Source organism: Papaver somniferum, chromosome 6, assembly GCF_003573695.1.
Source record: "Papaver somniferum cultivar HN1 chromosome 6, ASM357369v1, whole genome shotgun sequence".
NCBI lineage: Eukaryota > Viridiplantae > Streptophyta > Magnoliopsida > Ranunculales > Papaveraceae > Papaver > Papaver somniferum.
Window position 1 is genome coordinate 37,707,540 of NC_039363.1, and position 21,712 is coordinate 37,729,251.

The following is a 21,712-nucleotide window of genomic DNA, read 5'->3' on the forward strand; positions in this document are numbered from 1 at the left end:
CCCCCCCCTATATTGTTAAATTCTTTGACAAAATGGAAATTCCATAAAATGTAATGAAGCTAATTATGACAAGTAGCTCGTAAAGGGTTAGTATATGAAGATGAAAGAAGTTTTCCTCTGGTGATTCAATTAGGGATTAGTTGGTTCAAAGCAGCTAATTTTGACTTTCCATCTCCTCTACCCACCAATTAAATCACACATTGAGTAAGCTCCATGTTAGTTTCAATTCTATGATGTACAGAACTTATTAATATCTAGATTTTTTTGCAGGATACAATCTAACAAAAAAAAAGTAATGGTTCATGGAAACGTATTAGGCTTATGTTGATGCATTCTCTGATGAAGCAGTGCATCAAAGTTATATCGCAGTGCATGAATCTTTCATATGCAATTAGGCATCTCCCACTGACATCTGAAAATGTAATATGTATGACCCTGACGAGTTTTTTCTATTTTAGCATGGAGCGATTGCTCATTACATGGAGCTTAAAAATGTAGTTTATAGAAATCGCAGGCTTAAAACGTGGTTTGTAGAAATCGCTGTGAATCTGTGAATTATCCATCATAACAATTTCCATGTTTATATTTATCTCCCTTCCCCATATGCCTCTCCATCTAACCGTAGTACAAAGTGTACAAGAATGAATATGGATTTTGTTTTTAACATCACTGCATCAGGTTTTTTTTTGGTACACCTATTTTTATTTGTTTAATCGGTAAAATTGTTATCATGGTAGAGATCTCTTCTCATCATTTTTCTAAACAAACAAGTGATGGACATGCGTTGTGTGGTATGACTTTATACGTTCTCTATGGGTTAGCAACGTCAATTATCCTATGTTTGCCAGATCCTTGGAGACGAATTACGCCAAGAAAATTAGGATTTTCTCTTTTACTCTTTTTTATTATTTATTGTTAGTTTAAGCTTGAGAGCTTAATCCCAAGTTTTTGTTGTTCTTGTTTTGTCGAAATCCCAAGTTGTATTAGTAAAGAAGATGGTAAATGCAGTATGTTTTGTTTATGAACTAAAGTTTTTTCTCAAATGTATGAACTGGTGTAACACTGAGCTAATTCTCAAAAGATAAAGTATGAATCCTTGGTGACGGATTAATTCGTCAATGATCCACGAAGTTTAGTATGAATAGTTCATTTTGGAAATTGTAGCTCCGTAATCATGCCTCAAAAGATACAGTGATTCTTAATAGACGGCACAAATAACTGCCCCTAAAAATCACCTTCTCACATGAGGCGGGTCTCTCGTCTGTTTGGGATTAGTAGGGGGCCATTTTTTGGCATTATTATTTAGGCAGATGAGAGGGGGTTGTTTTTAGCTGGTTTTTTGGACGGTTGTTAGGAATTTCTGTAGGAGAGATTGTCAGCCACGAGGTTATGCCTAGACTGTATAGTTTCATCTATAGATTGTGAAATCTCAGAAATTACCTCGAAGGATGGGTTTGTGCCCAGACAAGCGACAGAGTTTGTCCGTAGGACCGTGACCATGAAGTGATGCAAGGATATGAATCAATAAACCTTGATTCAATGTTGTGCAGACAAATCTAAGTTTTGCTACTCTTTTGAACCACAATGAAAGCACAAAGCAGACGAATTTTTTTTTTAAGCATAAGCAGAAGTTGTTGAAAAAACCGTAATACAAATACGGGATAATAAAAATGAAGAACCAGAGTCCATCCACACAAGTTAGGTGGCGATAATAATTTATTTATCCAAAGATCAATTTTTGATGCACTGTTGATATCAAAGTCGATGATTTTACATCTTCTGCTGTAGCTTTTAGCGGAGGTCTCCAAAAATTAAATGCTAACCGAAAAACGGGTTACCAAACTACGTAGGTTACTACGTACATGTAAAAATTAGTCCACTTATCCGTACATGTATAAATCTACAACCAGTATATTTTGGGAGTCATTGAATAAGTGTGGTTGTACGTACATGTATAACTATTCATCCAGTGTAAGACGAAGAATGAGTTTGTTACAAAATTTGTACCTTCAGAACATCCGTTTAAACAGAAAATTATTACTGCAAAACTTAGATTCATCTAAACACTAATAGAAAATATTCTTAATATGTTAAGAAGCTAATATTCAACGGTAGAAAGTAAGACCAAAGCCCGTGCCGTTACGGCACGGGTAATACCCTAGTTGAGGATAAAATAAAAGGAGACATTTATTGTCAAGAGTGCTGTCTAAGGCGATTTTCAGGCGACGTTGACTCAAGTCAAGAGTTTTATCTTCCTTTTTTTTCTTCTGAATTCGGTCTTCGGTCTTTATTATCAGTTAGTAATCTTTAGTTCTTATGATTGGTATTTGGTTTCCCGATCATTTATACTTTCTATTCTTATGTTCTGGTTATGATTTCGGCTATTTCTCATCCCAATTTTGAAGGTTTTCATTATTCTGAAATTGGTAGCACTAGTAATACTTCTAGGTCTTTTGATGAATTACCTAAGGATTCTTCTGTGGTAGAAGGGTTTTAGGGTCCTTCTATGTTTGGATCAATGGAGTGGTCTACTGCTTTACGCAAACAACAATCAGAAGTTATGGTTGCTGATTCCGTGGAGTTTCATGTCTCTTCTGTTGTCGATGGTGAAAGGGTTATGGTGGTTGAAGATGACGATGTTTCACTTGAACTCAAACGATGTGAAGGCTTGGTTTTTGGCTGTCTTATCGGTAAACATTTGTCGTTTATGCTTTTTCAAAAATCAACTCACGAAGCTTGGAAGCTTAAAGGTAATTTTCAGATGACAATTCATAGTGATTCAGTTCATTTTTTTGAATTTTACAATGAAGATGATACAATTTTTGCTCTTGAGCATGAGACTTGGTATATTGCTCATCAATTATTTCTAGTTAGAGCTTGGACTCCTCTTTTAGAAAGAAATACTGTTGAAATGAAAACATTGCATGTGTGGGTAAAATTGCTTAAAGTTTCTGAAAATGCGGGGGTCTAACAACCACACCCAACAATTCGTTTGGCAATCTGAGAAAACTTACTCCAATACACATTCTAGAGAATCAACTAGACAGTCAGACTCAATCTAGATAAAGTATATCAAAGAGTTTAATATCTCTAACTCTTAATTCAATCCGCAATCAGCAAATAGAAATCTGCGAGCCTGATTGAATATAAGAGGAGTTACTTGAACGGTACCAAAGACCAATGTTCAAGTGTCAATCAATGTAAATCAACAACCAAAGGTTGGATATTCTAATTGATTGATCTTAACGCATAACCTGGGATATTTCAATTATATAACAAAATATAATGCGGAAAAGAAATAACACAGACACCAGAATTTTGTTAACAAGGAAACCGCAAATGCAGATAACCCCGGAACCTAGTCCAGATTGAACACCACACTGTATTAAGCCGCTACAGACACTAGCCTACCACCAATTAACTTCGGACTGGACTGTAGTTGAACCCTAATCAATCTCACACTGATTCAAGGTACAGTTGCGTTCTTACGTCTCTGATACCAACAGGATACTATACACTTGATTCCCTTAGCTGATCTCACCCAGAACTAAGAGTTGCTATGACCCAAAGTCGAAGACTTGATAGACAAATCTGTCTCACACGGAAAAGTCTATAGGATTGAATAAATCTGTCTCCCACAAAAATACCCAAGAGTTTTTGTTCCGTCTTTTGATAAATCAAGGTGAACAGGAACCAATTGATAAACCGGACTTATATTCCCGAAGAACAGCCTTGTAGTATCAATCACCTCACAACAAACTTAATCGACTAGAGAAACAAGTTATTGTGTAATCACAAACGATAAGACGAAGTTTTTTTGTGATTACTTTTCTATGTTGCCTATCGGAGACATAAAATCTCGAACCAATTACTTCAATTGCACTCAACACGATAGAAACAACAGGATCAGATCACGCAACTACAAAGATAATAGTTGGGTCTGGCTTCACAATCCCAATGAAGTCTTCAAGTCGTTAACTTACAGGGTCTCGAGAAGAAACCTAAGTTTAAAGGAGAATCAACTCTAGTTATGACACTAGTAATACACAGGAGGTGTGGGGATTAGTTTTCCCAGTGGCTAGAGTTCTCCTTTATATAGTTTTCAAATCAGGGTTTGCAATCCAAGTTACCTTGGTAACAAAGCATTCAACAATCACCGTTAGATGAAAATCCTGATTCAACCAAGCTAATATCTTTCAACCGGTAGATCGAACTTAGCTTGTTACACACAAATAAAATGTACCCTTATTTAGGTTTATGTAACCGTACTTAAACGTGTACACCATGTTGATTCACAAATAGTTAACCGAGGTTATCCATACGATTACTCTCACATCGACCTTATTCATCTTAACCATAACTAGTTCAAATGACTCAAATGAAACTAGTTAAAGAGTTGTTCAATTGTTTAGAAAACACAATTGAAACCAAATCGGTTTGATTCACTTGAATCAATCATGAACATTATAGCCACGGTTTGCAAAGATTGCATTCCTTATGATTTAAATGTTTAAGTCCATGAACTGACCAATTTAACAAAGTAACCAGCTTAAGTATGCGTACGGGTATGCGTACTGAAGCAACCGGTTTTTAAGTTTGTAAAGTTTCCAAACTCAGCAGAAATTTTCGGTTCGCTTAAGGTGACTAGTTAAGAGTTTGTCAAAAACCAAACTCAGCAGAAATTTTCGGTTCGAAACTTTCGCCAGTATGCGTACGGGTACGCATACTTAACCTGTCTCCTTTACCAATTTCGTATACACACATATGCATACTCTTGGCTTCCGGTTTATGGATTTATACACTAATATGCGAACACACTATATATGCTTATATCCAAAAATGGTTACATCATCAACTCTTTATTTCAATCATTGAAACATTCTTCTATAATGACAATAGCCGTTTTCACACACTATTAGCATCAAAGCAATTTTCAAGATATTGAAATAATCATTATCGAAACATTCTAAGCCTACATCAAATGATTGTATCACACAAACCGTGTAAGATGTTACTCGGCAATTTTCTCATGATATAAGATGAACTTGGTCGAAGCGAAAGCTTACCAACACATATTTTGAGAAATATGTAAGAGAGATATACTCAGCTCGAAATCTCAATTGATTATAGAGAAAACTATATCTTAACACGACTTATGTCTCAATATAGGAGATAGTAGAAATAAAATTTCCAAGTGATAGATGAGTTCAAGTCTACATATACATTTTGTAGAAGAAGTTCCACAAGCTCCCCTTAGTAGTTCTTCGTCTTCAAGAGATGAACGTCGAGAGATCTAAGCTCAACTACACTATCTATGTCCTAGTCCAAGACATCTATAAATAGGCTAGAAATCAAGACTTATAGTTTTGATCACTAACATTGAAAAACATGCTTGAGATAGCAACACATGCGAGTTCGACCGAGCAATGCTCTAACAATCTCCCCCTTTGTAAATTTTAGTGACAAAACTATCAATACATATGGATTACAAAAAAGATAAAAAAATGTAGCTTCTCATCCACATGCTTGATCTCCTTGGCATCTTCAACGCGACTCGAAATCTTACTCACTTCCAAGTACTCCATTATCCTAAAGGTTGTAAGTTCAGCATCACAGTTGTCGAAGATCCGTAGCTATAACAATGAGATTGTTTTTGTACAATCGGTTTAGCAAAGGAACTAAGGTGCTTAGTTGATTTTTGGTTTGCTAAACTTAAGTGGGAAAATCGTTTCGGACAATTGTTTCCTTGGTAACATATCAAAATAAAACTATTTGTAGTTTCGGTTTTTGATATTGGTTATCAGAAAATGGTGTGTGGAACCCTCGTGCTTAACTCTATAGGTTGCAAGTCTATTTTGAGATTTGTAAGATTCTTTTCTGTTTGTCCTTTATTTTTCTGTTTCTTTGTCATTTTGTGACAAAAAGGGGGAGAAATATATGGAGTAAACAAGTGATACTGGCATTGATTTTATATTGATTGGTATCACTAAGGAAAAGAACATTGGTGATTAATCGTTTATTTAACGAAAGAGTGAAAGCATAGACTAAGGGGGAGTAACATATCATATTAATTAGTATAACAAAGACGTGCGGATTGAAAATCTACCTATATTCCTTTAGGGGGGTATTAGCTTTGTTATTAATGTCAACAACGACATTTTTAAGGATTGAATGTATGCAGATTATTGTGTTGTTGAATTCGGGAATCAAGCCTATGTGTAATGAATTCTTGTAATTTGTTTATCCATATGATGTAAGAGTTTTGTCACTAAAATTGACAAAGGGGGAGATTGTTAGAGCATAGCTCGGTTGAACCCACCAAGCGTTGGTATGTCAAGTTTGGTTGTCATATTTTAGTGAATCAAAACTCATGTTAAGAGTCGCTTGATTATGTACTAGAGTCAACTTCGCATAGGTTAGCTTGAAAGTATTAGGATAATGAGACTTTACAAGTATTGCGAAGATTTGAAGATGTGGAGAAGCAAGGATCTACAACGATAACATCATCCTTCCACTTGAGGTTAGTGATATTTGACTTGAACTGTTTCATTCCCTAACGTATCTTTCAAGTCGTGCATATTGAAAACAAAATTGTGAAGCATGATTGAACTCTAGATAGACATAGTATTAAGGAATACAATACGAGGTTTATTGCTTAACCATTAATCTTTATAGATAAGACATCGACATAATTGTTTAAATGCTATTGTGATTATGTATGGGTATGGGGTGAGGATTTCATCATAGGGAACAATGTTTTACATGTGTTCTAAGGAAGTAAACTTGGTTTGTGAATCGAAAAGGAAATCTCCAGGTGTTATTGGTATTGTTATTTATTGCATATCTTATGAACAACCAATATGTGTGATTAGTATAACCGTTCATGACTTGTTTGTGTTCTTGGTAAAACTATTCACAAAGGCCTGACTTATGTATTGGTATGACTTTTATTAGTGAAACTGATCTTAAGTAATCACCTGAGATGGTATGATCGAGTTTGTGATTTTATGTCTGACCAAATCTGGGTAAAGAGGAACCGATCCTAGTAAGAGGTGCAGTACATCACAAAGGGGAATAGATCCTTGTATGAGTTGCAGTAAGTTTATAGCATAAAGGGGAACCGATCCTATGGACATGTGCAACACGTTTTTAGGCAAAGGGGAACTGATCCTATGGACATGTGCAATACATATAAGTTAGATACCATATATATGTGGCGAACCAATCCTAGTACCTAGTCAACCGAATTTTGGAAAGCTAGTGTGACTATGCACAATCCTCACATGGAGGTAGAACCGAAACTTGTTTTGGTAGAAGCGTTACACCCATGTTTTGTGATTGAATGTTCTTTGATCAATCACATAGTTTTTGAAAGTCAGATAAACCAATTCTAAACTTGTTTAGAAGTGTGGAAAATCGGTTTCAAGGTTGTAAGTATGAAAGAGGACTTACAAAGTAAGGATGTCGACATACTTTGAACACGTGTTGTGAATGTTAATCTTTAATTGTTCAAAGTTATTCCTTAAATAGCTAAGGGAAGAGAATCCCAGGATCGAAACATAAATAAGTTAAGAATCTTTTAATTAAGGTTGTTAATTTCATTTTTAGGAAAAATAAGAATTAGTAATGTGCATTTACTAATTAGAGATTTCAATCATTATTTTTGGACAGAGCATTTCTAGGAATTATGGAAACCGAATTTGTGCATTAATGAATATCTTGAGAATATTTTCGGTTTTGGAAATTCCTTGGTGTCCACACTTCCTTGTCTATAAATATTGAAGTTTGCATTTCTAGCAAACTAATCCTTTGTAACAGCAAACTATCTCTTGTTGTGTTGTTACTGGTGAAGCTGCCTATTCGGAGAGGAGAGTAACCTAATTAGGCGAAATATCTTATGGCCGCTCGTTTTAAAGTCTACTTTGGGATTGAGAAGCTCTATTAGTATCGTTGGTGGTAAAGTAGATATTGTGGTTTATCTTTTGTTTTCATTGATTTGATTGACTAACGGTGGTTGAACTTTGATTGCACCTAGTTGTTTATGCTTGATGATCTTCTCTTCTGATATAAGATTCACTCAAACTAGTTCAGAGTTTCGACAGGGATCTTTAGACTGTTTGTAGATCTAAAGACGATCTTGTGATAATCCATTGTTAACAGACTCCGTTCTGTGCGTGATTGATCACAAGATATTCAAGTGATTGTGTGCAGGTGTTTATTGAAGATCTAAGAAGATTTGAAGACAAAGAAGATATTGAAGATTTCTGATTTGTGGTTCATAATCTTTGGTGTGCACAATACTTGTTTCGGCAAAAGAGGATCCAACTATAATCGGTTTTATCCTTGTGATAGAATTAGATTGATTAGTTCAGTAGATCGGCATCAACACAGTTCTTTGGACTAAGAGTGTTTTTTGCAAAATCTTAACGATTACTTTGGTAATTGAACATAAGATAGATCTAAGGACCTGACGAAGGAGTTTATGTTAAGATAAACAGAAGATCCTTTGTCTGATTCACATCTCTTGGTTGAAGAGAGTTGATGCCAAACAGATTTGTTGTTCCTTTACTGTTTGGAATACGAAGCAAAGGAATTGTTCCAAGTACGTGACTTATTCATAAGTTGGAGGCCTGGGAATTGAAACTGCGGGGGTCTAACAAAAACACCCAACAATTCGTTTGGCAATATGATAGGACTTACTCTAATATACTTTCAAGAGAATCAACTAGACAGTTAGACTCTATCTCGAGAAAAGTATAACAAGGAGTTATATCTCTATTTATCAATTCAATCCGTAATCAAACAAATAGAAATTTGCGAACCCGATTGAATATAAGAAATAACTTGGACGGTATCAAAAACCAATATCCAAGTGTGAATCAATTTAATCAACAACCAAAGGTCGGATTCCCAATTGATTGAACTTACGCACAACCTGTGATATTTCAATTATAAATATAAACAATATAATGCGGAAAATAAATAACATAAACACCAGAAATTTTGTTAATGAGGAAACCGCAAATGCATAAAAACCCCGGGACCTAGTCCAGAATAAACACACACTGATTATAAGTTGTTACACCAAATTCCTACTACCTATTCAGACTAGATGTAATACCTTCTTAATCACTAATAAAACTCCTAGCACAACACCGATTGTGTTTAATAATTCTTCTCGTAAATCTTCTAGCAGTTTCCAAGGCTCTCTTTAGAAGATACAACAACATGATTGATACGATTCGATTTTTGTTTGCACAAAACACCGATTTGATTTCCCTTTAGATGTAAATCAAGGTTTTGGAAATCTTGTGTTTATTTTGATAAAAACAATTACTAGGTAAAAGTAATATCAAAACAAAATTGTAGATTAGGGATTATTTCACTCTTCAATAAAGGAAGAGAAACCTAATGATTCTACAACAAGAACAACTAGAATAAATCTAGAGATATCTTGTTTAAAATTTCTTAAGGATTTTTACGAGATACCTTAATCGAAGTTTTCTTTCTAGCTTCCGATTTCGACTAACAGGTGTTGGTATATGATCGGAAACTGAAATCTATCAAAACCTAGGGTTTATGATCAACAACTCTTGAATGGTTTTATATCAAAAGAGAAAACCTTAGAATAGACAAGAGGTGAAAAACCTAGATTACAAGTTGTATAATCAATCACGAAGATTAAATCCAACTCGGCTTTGTGATCCCCAATACAAATACTTTTATCTCAATCTTGTTTACGAAGAACAGAAGACATGGAAAACAACCTTATGAGCTTGCACCAATTTTCCAAAGGGGATGAAAACCGTGTAGTACTCATGAACCTTTTATTTATAGTGAAAGGTAACTTGGAAGCTACGCAAAGCTATTTTCCTTTTTCAAGACTCTCCTAATTTTGGGAGTCCTTCCTAAGTTACAACTCTTGCCAAAATAATTAAATAATTAATTAATTAGCAAATATTGTATTTATGTGAACAAATCACATTTTAACTTAGGCAGGAATTAAAAGTTATCACAAACACTTTAATATGGTAACCAAAAATGTTCGGATTAATAGCCATCTTGCCTAGATAAGGAAACATCACCAACTTGACCAAAAATGACTTTTAGTCACGTAATTGGGCCCAATTCCGCGAACTGTTACAAGCAGTCCATGGATTGTTTCCTACTAACGAACTGTAACAATTACAGCAACTCTTATAATTGTTACTTTAATAAATCACTCATAACTTCATCGTTATAACTCGGAATTGAGTGATTCTTGGCTCGTTGAATTCACAAGCTCATTCACTATAACATGAGACCGTTCCAGGGATAAAGGTTATTGCCACAAAAGTCGTGTCTCAAATAACCTCGAGTATATATACATAAATGTACATTAACCGTCATCGGAATTGTTCCATAGAGTGAGCATTTGTTTCGATAGATTAGAAAGGTAGAATTGAACAAGAATCCAAATGAAATCAATTATCACATAACTTTGTTGATGAAGTACTTGTTGATGTCTTCTTGTAATCTTCAGTCTTCATCCTTAAGAATAATTCTTCTTAGACCTAATATAGTCTGGAACTATCTTTAGTATAATCAAGAATGCATTTTGGCAACTAAAATTGACAACTAACTTGACATACCAACGCTAGTCGGTTCAAACGAGCAATGCTCTAATAATCTCCCCCTTGTCAATTTTAGTGACAAAACCATTTTACATATGGATTATACTTGTTAAAAGCATTCCAGCTCTAAAATCCAACATGCTTGATTTTCTTGGTTCTTCAACAATGCGTGTGCTCATCCTGTACTTGTTGAAGATCCATCATAGTATTATTACACAACATCAAAGTTCAATTGTATCACAACTTTGACAGTAATACTATGGTGATATGTATCACTCCCCCTTAGTCAATACTCCATATCACATGGAAACCACTCCCCTTTACATAATGATTCGAAAACCATATGTATATGTAGTGTGAACTACAAAATAATTCTCCCCCTTTTTGTCAATATAAATTGGCAAAGGTACAAAAACTAGTGGGATCCTGATGAAATTTTCATAGAGGAACTTCTTGACCAAAGGAAAACATATAAACTTTACTTTAGATGATATCACAGAGTCGAAACTTAGTGACTTCAACAAGGAGTTTGTTAAGATACAAGTTAACTCCTACATGTTCCACAACCGCTTCTCCCCTCAAAGATATGGCAATTAAGCACAAGTTCAATTAAGAACTCTCCCCCATAAGATGTCATTCCCGAAAGAACAACAAGAGTGACCTTACTCCAGAGATAAGAATTTATATATTGGATTTTAGAAACCCCACAAGGAGATACGAACTAAGAACCAATCACTGAAAGTCTCTCATGAGATCATGTTACTAAACAATAGAACTATCTCATGGTAATAATACACAATATGTAATCATGAAGATCAAGTATTGTGATTATCTTTTCTAAGATACAAACTTGTATAAACAAGAATTGATATGCTTAGAAGGAAGAATAACCTTTTCCATAAGTATTTACACCAAGAATGGTTACCATAAGAGTATGAAAAAGATTCTTTGACAATAAAAACCTATATCCAATGGTTTTGATTATTGCTTCTAACATGTTATGCTTAAGAATTTTTAATCAAAAATCAAGTTAGGTAATTAAGAATCATACGCGTGGTATTTACCATATTCATCTTAACCATAACCAGCTCAAATGACTCAAATGAACTAGTTAGAGAGTTGTTTAATTGCTTAGATCTTATAGAAGTATACAAGACACAATCGAAGAAAAAACGATTTGATTCACTCGAATCGGTTCATGAACTTTATAGCCATTGTTTGCAAACTTGCATTCCTTAGTTAATATAAGTATAAGTTCACAAATTAAATAATCGTTTTTAGAAATAGCCAACTTAAGTTCGCGGACTTAAGTACCCGGAATAAGTTTGTAAAAGTTTACAAACTCCAGCAGATTTTCTCGGGTCGAGAACCTCCGACAGTTGGCGGACTAAGTTCGCGGACTGGTTTTCCAGTTTTCCTGATCAACAAAGTAGGCATACTTTGGTTCAAGGAATAAGGACTTATACATATATGTGTTACCACACAATGCTTATATCCAACATTGGTTATATATTCTACACTCTCGTTTCAATCATTGAAACATTCTTAGAGGACGTTATATAGTTGTTATTCACAAACCATTTTTCGTCAAAGCCATTTTCAAGTGATTGAAACATAAATACGACTTTCATCACTAGGTAAAGATGGACTTGGCCAAAGCGAAAGCTTACCAACACATATTTCGAGAAATATGTAAGCGAGTTAGACTCAGCTCGAAACAATAAATTGTTCCTCATTTTCAAAATTACCCAACACAATATGTGCGCCCCAATTCTTTTGCAATCCTCACGGCAGTAACTAGGGCTTCTTGGTGAGGATGCACTTTCAACACAATCAGGTTGTGTTGAGGTGAACAAAATCTTCCTCACCACAAGTATTCGAAATAAAATCATACACGGAATATAGGAATTTAAAAACTTCCTCGAAACTTTCAATAACTGTTTCATACCTTTTTAAGATGTTATCCCTTGTCGAACTCTTGTCTGGGAGATCCTTCTTAGTAGTACTCGTTGATTTATTGATCTTCTTTGGTACCCATTTCTGAGTAGCTTTTGGAGCAACATATTTCTTTTTCTCCCAAAAATAATTATGAAATTTCTTGGAGGAAATACTAGAAGAACTGATATTATGAGACTCAGTTTTTCTACAGTTTGGAACATCAGATCTTGTCATCTTAATAGAATCAGATCTGGTTTTATCTTGTTTAAGATATCTGCAATTCCTCTGCAAGTGACCTGGCTTTCCAAAATAAAAAAAATGTTTAGTAGAATGGAAAAATTTATGTTTAGAGTTACCTGAATGTATATGTGCTTGCTTTGGAGCTTGACAGAATTTCTTATTTTCGTCATCGGCAGTTGGTAGAGATACTTCACTTTTGTCAACCGTGGAAGGTTTTGGTTTAGAAGAATCTTTGGCTTTGACAAATTTTACCTCTTTTCAAATACAAGTAGAGTCTATTCCTTTATAGATGCGTGTTCATTATCAAAGATCTTTAACTTTCCAACAAGAGTATTTCTGGAGAGTGTAAAAAGATCGTTTGCTTCTTCAATGACATGTTTCTTAGACTCGTATCTTGATGGTAGAGACCTGATAATTTTGCACACAATAACTTTCTCTGGAATAGTTTTTCCTAATGAATACGAGGAATTAACTATTTGAGAAAGTCTTTGGTTAAAATCATCAAAGGTTTCATCATCAGACATGCGAAGGTTTTCCCAGTCAGAAGCTAGATTTTGAAGCCTTTCTTCTTTCTCTGCTGCAGTACCTTCGAATACGGTTTCTAAGATATCCCAAGCATCTTTAGACTTATTACATGTAGTAACATGATGCTGTAGATCTGGGGTAATGGCATGGATGATAGAATTTAATCCGTCAGAATTTTTCTTTGCAGCAAGAATCTCAAGTTTATCATAATCACCAATATTATTTGCAACAGTTACACCGCCTACTGTAACTAATAGAGGATCATAGACATTAACAATACGAACCCATGATTGAAAATCTCGCGCTTGTATAAAAGCAGTCATAGCAATTTTCCACCATAAATAGTTTGTGCCAACAAAGACTGGTGGTATGTGCATAGAGATAGCATTTATGTCCATAGAATCATATTTCTACAAACATAGACTTATGAGGTCTTAGCGTGTTTGCCCACTCTGATACCAATAGAAAATGCAGGGGTCTAACAACCACACCCAACAATTCATTTGGAAATCTGATAGGACTTACTCTAATATACTTTCAAGAGAATCAACTAGACAGTCAGACTCAATCTTGAGAAAAGTATAACAAGGAGTTATATCTCTATTTCTCAATTCAATCCGCAGCCAAACAAATAGAAATTTGCGATCCCGATAGAATATAAGAAATAACTTGGACGGTATCAAAAACCAATATCCAAGTTTCAATCAGTTTAATCAACAACCAAAGGTCGGATTCCCAATTGATTGAACTTACACACAACCTGTGATATTTCAATTATAAAGATAAACAATATAATGCGGAAAAGAAATAACACAAACACAAGAAATTTTGTTAATGAGGAAACCGCAAATACAAAAAAACCCCAGGACCTGGTCCAGAATAAATACACACTGATTATAAGTTGTTACACCAAATTCCTACTACCTATTCGGACTAGATGTAATACTTGCTTCAGCACTAATAAAACTCCTAGCACAATACCGATTGTCTTTAGGAATTCTTCTCATAAATCTTCTAGCAGAACCCAAGGCTCTCTTTAGAAGATACAACGACACGATTGATATGATTCGATTTTTGTTTGCACAAAACACCGATTTGATTTCCATTTAGATGTAAATCAAGGTTTTGGAAATCTTGTGTTTATTTTGATAAAAACAATTACTAGGTAAAATTAATATCAAAACAAAATTGTAGATTAGGGATTATTATACTCTTCAATAAAGGAAGAGAAACCTAATGATTCTACAACAAGAAAAACTAGAATAAATCTAGAGATATCTTGTTTAAAACTTCTTAAGGATTTTTACGAGATACCTTAATCGAAGTTTTCTTTCTAGCTTCCGATTTCGACTAACATGTGTTGGTATACGATCGGAAACTGAAATCTATCAAAACCTAGGGTTTATGATCAACAACTCTTGAATGGTTTTATATCAGAAGATAAAACCTTAGAATAGACAAGAGGTGAAAAACCTAGATTGCAAGTTGTATAATCAATCACGAATATTAAATCCAACTTGTCTTTGTGATCCCCAATACAAATACTTTTATCTCACTCTTGTTCACGAAGAACAGAAGACATGGAAAACAACCTTATGAGCTTACACCAATTTTCCAAAGGGGATGAAAAATTTGTAGCACTCATGAACCTTATATTTATAGTGAAAGGTAACTTGGAAGCTACGCAAAGCTATTTTCCTTTTTCAAGACTCTCCTAATTTTGCGAGTCTTTCCTAAGTTACAACTCTTGCCAAAATAATTAAATAAATAATTAATTAGATAATATTGTATTTATGTGAATAAATCACATTTTAACTTAGGCGGAAATTAAAAGTTATCACAAACACTTTAATATGGTAATCAAATATGTTCGGATTAATAGCCATCTTGTCTAGATAAGGAAACACCACCAACTTGACCAAAAATGCCTTTTAATCACGTAATTGGGCCCAAGTCCGTGAACCGTTACAAGAAGTCCAAGGATTGTTTCCTACTAACGAACTGTAACAATTACAGCAACACTTATAATTGTTACTTTAATAAATCACTCATAACTTCATCGTTATAACTCGGAATTGAGTGATTCTTGGTTCGTTGAATTCGCAACCTCATTCACTATAACATGAGAACCTTTACAGGGATATAGGTTATTGCCACAAAAGTCGTAGGTCAAATAACCTCGAGTATATATACATAAATGTACATTAACCGTCATCGGAATTGTTCCATAGAGTGAGCATTTGTTTCGATAGATTAGAAAGGTAGAATTGAAAAGAATTCAAATGAAATCAATTATCACATAACTTTGTTGATGAAGTCCTTGTTGATGTCTTCTTGTAATCTTCAGTCTTCATCCTTAAGAATAATTCTTCTTAGACCTAATCTCGTCCGAAACTATCTTTAGTATAATCAAGAATGTATTTTGGCAACTAACTTGACATACTAACGCTAGTCGGTTCAACCGAGCAATGCTCTAACAATCTCCCCCTTTGTCAATTTTAGTGACGAAACCATTTTACATATCGATTATACTTGTTAAAAGCATTCCAGCTCCAAAATCCAACATGCTTGATTTTCTTGGTTCTTCAACAATGTGTGTGCTCATCCTACATGTTCCACAACCGCTTCTCCCTTCAAAGATATGGCAATTAAGCACAAGTTCAATTAAGAACTCTCCCCCATAAGGTGTCATTCCCGAAAGAAAAACAAGAGTGACCTTACTCCAGAGATAAGGATTTATATATTGGATTTTAGAAATCCCACAAGGAGATACGAACTAAGAACCAATCATTGAAAGTCTCTCATGAGATAATGTTACTAAACAATATAACTATCTCATGGTAATAATACACAATATGTAATCATGAAGATCAAGTATTGTGATTATCTTTTCTAAGATACAAACTTGTATAAACAAGAATTCATATGCTTAGAAGGAAAAATAACCTTTTCCATAAGGATTTACACCAAGAATGGTTACCATAAGAGTATGAAAAAGATTCTTTGACAATAAAAACCAACATCAAATGACTCAAATGAACTAGTTAGAGAGTTGTTCAATTGCTTAGATCTTATAGAAGTATACAAGACACAATCGAAGCAAAAACGATTTGATTCACTCGAATCGATTCATGAACTTTATAGCCACGGTTTGCAAACTTGCATTCCTTAGTTAATATAAGTATAATTTCACAAATAATCGTTTTTAGAAATAACCAACTTAAGTTCGCGGACTGAGTTCGCGGACTTAAGTACCCGGAATAAGTTTGAAAAAGTTTACAAACTCCAGCAGATTTTCTCGGGTCGAGAACCTCCGACAGTTGGCGGACTAAGTTCGCGGACTGGTTTTCCAGTTTTCCTGATCAACAAAGTATGCATACTTTGGTTCAAGAAACAAGGACTTATACATATATGTGTTACCACACAATGCTTATATCCAACATTGGTTATATATTCTAAACTCTCATTTCAATCATTGAAACATTCTTAGAGGACGTTATATAGTTGTTATTCACAAACCATTTTTCGTCAAAGCCATTTTCAATTGATTGAAACATAATATGACTTTCATCACTAGGTAAAGATGGACTTGGCCAAAGCGAAAGCTTAACAACACATATTTCGAGAAATATGTAAGCGAGTTAGACTCAGCTCGAAACAATAAATTGTTCCTCATATTCAAAAATTACCCAACACAATATATGCGCCCAATTCTTTTGCAATCCTCACCGCATTTACTAGGGCTTCTTGGTGAGGATGCACTTTCAATACAATCAGGTTGTGTTGAGGTGAACAAAATCTTCCTCACCACAAGTATTCGAAATAAAATCATACACGGAATATAGGAATTTAAAAACTTCCTCGAAACTTTCAATAACTGTTTCATACCTTTTTAAGATGTTATCCCTTGTCGAACTCTTGTCTGGGAGATCCTTCTTAGTAGTACTCGTTGATTTATTGATCTTCTTTGGTACCCATTTCTGAGTAGCTTTTGGAGCAACATATTTCTTTTTCTCCCAAAAATAATTATGAAATTTCTTGGAGGAAATACTAGAAGAACTGATATTATGAGGCTCAGTTTTTCTCCAGTTTGGAACATCAGAACTTGTCATCTTAACAGAATCATATCTGGTTTTATCTTGTTTAAGATATCTGCAATTCCTCTGCAAGTGACCTGGCTTTCCACAATAAAAAAATGTTTAGTAGAATGGAAAAAGTTATGTTTAGAGTTACCTGAATGTATATGTGCTTGCTTTGGAGCTTGACAGAATTTCCTCTTTTCGTCGTCGGCAGTTGGTAGAGATACTTCACTTTTGTCAACCGTGGAAGGTTTTGGTTTAGAAGAATCTTTAGCTTTCACAAATTTTACCTCTTTGCAAATACCAGGAGCGTCTATTCCTTCATATCCCAATCCTTGTGTATCACGATGAATTTTACATGCTCCCAATATCGAGGTTAATTTTTCTGAGCTGTTATTTCTATACAAACTCTCTTTTAAGCTCGAGTTTTCTTCTTCCAACCTTTTGACATTTTCAAGCGCAATAGATAGATCATTCTTGGATGATTCACATTGAACTTTGAGATCTTCTCGTTCAGAATCAAATAACAAGTTCTCTCAATGATTTCCAAGTTATCTAGCTTTACTTGAAGAGTAATTTCCCAATCTCGACTTTCGGCAATTTCTTCTTTAAGCCTTCGTATTTTGTTGAGATAATCTCTTGCACCACTAGAATCAAGTTGGTCTTGCAAGTCTTTATTCCAACTACGAATTCTGTCATATTTAACTTTCTCACTGAAAATGGTGGTTTCAGCTTCCGAGAGTTTTTGATGATATTCCTTCAGAAGATTATTAGCAACTGTATCCACATGGAACACTTCTTCGTCAGAATCAGAATCAGTATCCGGAAGAATTTTTCCAAAAGCTAATGCAAGTCGCCTGCGTATTCTTGGTGATTATAATATTCGGGTCTATCATCAAGAGTAGGCAAAGCTGCTTCATATGCCGATTGTCTACGGTTCCATCTAGGACATACTGAAGACAAGTGCCCGAAACCACGACAGTAATAATAATGTACATCATCATTAGGATATGTTGTAACTTTAGAAAAACTCGTTTTCCTGTCTCTCAAGAGTTTTATAAATTGTCGTGGAGTAACATCCTTAGTATCTGGCGAACCAGATTTATCCTTAGAGGATTCAAAATTCTTTGCATCTTTAAGAGAAATCACCTCTTTTATAGATGCGTGTTCATTATCAAAGATCTTTAACTTTCCAACAAGAGTATTTCTGGAGAGTGTAGAAAGGTCGTTTGCTTATTCAATGGCATGTTTCTTAGACTCGTATCTTGATGGTAGAGACCTGAGAATTTTGCACACAATAACTTTCTCTGGAACAGTTTTTCTTAATGAATACGAGGAGTTAACTATTTGAGAAAGGCTTTGGTTAAACTCATCAAAGGTTTCATCATCAGACATGCGAAGCTAGATTTTGAAGCCTTGCTTCTTTCTCTGCGGCATTACCTTCGAATACGGTTTCTAAGATATCCCAAGCATCTTTAGACTTATTACATGTAGTAACATGGTGCTGAAGATCTGAGGTAATGGCATGGATGATAGAATTTAATCCGTCATAGTTTTTCTTTGTAGCAAGAATCTCAAGTTTATCATAATCACCAATATTCTTTGCAACAGTTACACCGTCTACTGTAACTAATGGAGGATCATAGCCATTAGCGATACGAATCCGTTGAAAATCTCGCGCATGTATAAAAGCATGCATAGCAATTTTACACCATAAATAGTTCGTTCTATCGAAGAATGGTGGTACGTGCATAGAGATAGAACATTTTTTCATAGAATCAGATTGCTATAAACACAGACGTATGAGGTCTTAGTGTGTTTTCCCGCTCTGATACCAATAGAAAATGGAGGTCTAACAACCACACCCAACAATTCGTTTGGCAATATGATATGACTTACTCTAATATACTTTCAAGAGAATCAACTAGACAGTCAGACTCAATATTGAGAAAAGTATAACAAGGAGTTATATCTCTATTTCTCAATTCAATCCGCAATCAAACAAATAGGAATTTACGAGCCCGATTGAATATAAGAAATAACTTGGACGGTATCGAAAACCAATATCCAAGTGTCAATCAATTTAATCAACAACCAAAGGTCGGATTCCCAATTGATTGAACTTACGCACAACCTGTGATATTTCAATTATAAAGATAAACAATATAATACGGAAAAGAAATAACACAGACACCATAAATTTTTTTAACGAGGAAACCGCAAATGCAGAAAAACCCCGGGACCTGGTCCAGAATAAACACACACTGATTATAAGTTGTTACACCAAATTCCTACTACCTATTCGGACTAGATGTAATATCTGCTTCAGCACTAATAAAACTCCTAGCACAACACCGATTTTCTTTAGAAATTCTTCTCGTAAATCTTCTAGCAGAACCCAAGGCTCTCTTTAGAAGATAAAACAACACGATTGATATGATTCGATTTTTGTTTGCACAAAACACCGATTTGATTTCCTTTTAGATGTAAATCTAGGTTTTGGAAATCTTGTGTTTATTTTGATAAAAACAATTACTAGGTAAAAGTAATAACAAAACAAACTTGTAGATTAGGGATTATTATACTCTTCAATAAAGGAAGAGAAACCTAATGATTCTACAACAAGAACAACTAGAATAAATCTAGAGGTATCTTGTTTAAAACTTCTTAAGGATTTTTACGAGATACCTTAATCGAAGTTTTCTTTCTAGCTTCCGATTTCGACTAACAAGTTGATATACGATCGGAAACTGAAATCTATCAAAACCTAGGGTTTATGATCAACAACTCTTTAATGGTTTTATACCAGAAGATAAAACCTTAGAATAGACAAGAGGTGAAAAACCCAGATGACAAGTTGTATAATCAATCACGAATATTAAATCCAACTCGGCTTTGTGATCCCCAATACAAATACCTTTATCTCACTCTTGTTTACGGAGAATAGAAGACATGGAAAACAACTTTATGAGCTTACACCAATTTTCCAAAGGGGATGAAAAACGTGTAGCACTCATGAACCTTTTATTTATAGTGAAAGATAACTTGGAAGCTACTCAAAGTTATTTTCCTTTTTCAAGACTCTCCTAATTTTGGGAGTCTTTCCTAAGTTACAACTCTTGCCAAAATAATTAAATAAATAATTAATTAGAAAATATTGTATTTATGTGAAGAAATCACATTTTAACTTAGGCAGCAATTAAAAGTTATCACAAACACTTTAATATGGTAATCAAATATGTTTGGATTAATAGTCATCTTGCCTAGATGAGGAAACATCACCAACTTGACCAAAAAGGGTATATTAATTATATGTCCCTAGTTTTAACACCCTACAAATGTATCCTTATACAACAATAAATATATCCCTACTTTATAATAACCTTTTCTATTTAAAATTAGATTACCTTAATACCCTCACCCAGATTCTTCTTTATTTCAAAACGGAACAAATTTCTTTCACTACCACTTTACCACCACCACTACCAACATTCAACTACCACTCCACCACCACCGTTCAACGACCACCACCAGCACTCCCTCACCACCACCATTACACCATTACCAGTCCTCCACCACTACTAGTCCGTCGCCGCCATCACCACTAGTCCACCGCTGCTGCCGCCACCACTGGTTCAGATATTTTTGTATCAACAACAGTAGTTGATCCAAATAAAAATAGAACCAACAGTAGAAGTTGATATAATTTAGGGGATCAACAATGGTAGTTGATCCAAAAAAAAAGGATCAACAGTAGAAGTTTATCCAATTTAGGGGATCAACAATGGTAGTTAATCCCCTAAATTGGATCAACAATGAAAGTTGATCCATGTAAATGGAGTGAACTTGGCCTGATTCGAACACACATCATCTGACATGGAGTCAGTCATGCTACCATTGCACCACAAGTTCAACATTGGAAGAAATTTACATGATTGAAACTACAAGCATGATTATACTTATCCAAGGAAATATTGTCAACAATAGGAGTTGAAAGGATCAACAACAGTAGTTGATCCCATAAAAAATTGGGTCAAAAACAGGAGTTGATACCATAAATGGATCAACAACAGTAGTTGATCCCATAAAAGATTGGGTCAACAATAGCAGTTGATCCCATAAATTAGATCAACAACAGTAGTTGATCCCGTAAAAACTGAAGTAAGTAGGTTTACTGAAAGGACAATTGCTATACCTGGAACACCATCAACAAATGCAACCACCATCACACCCAATCTCCACCACAATCACACTCAAACTCCACCACCAACGTCACCACAAACATCCAGAACCACCAATATTTATTAAAAAACACCA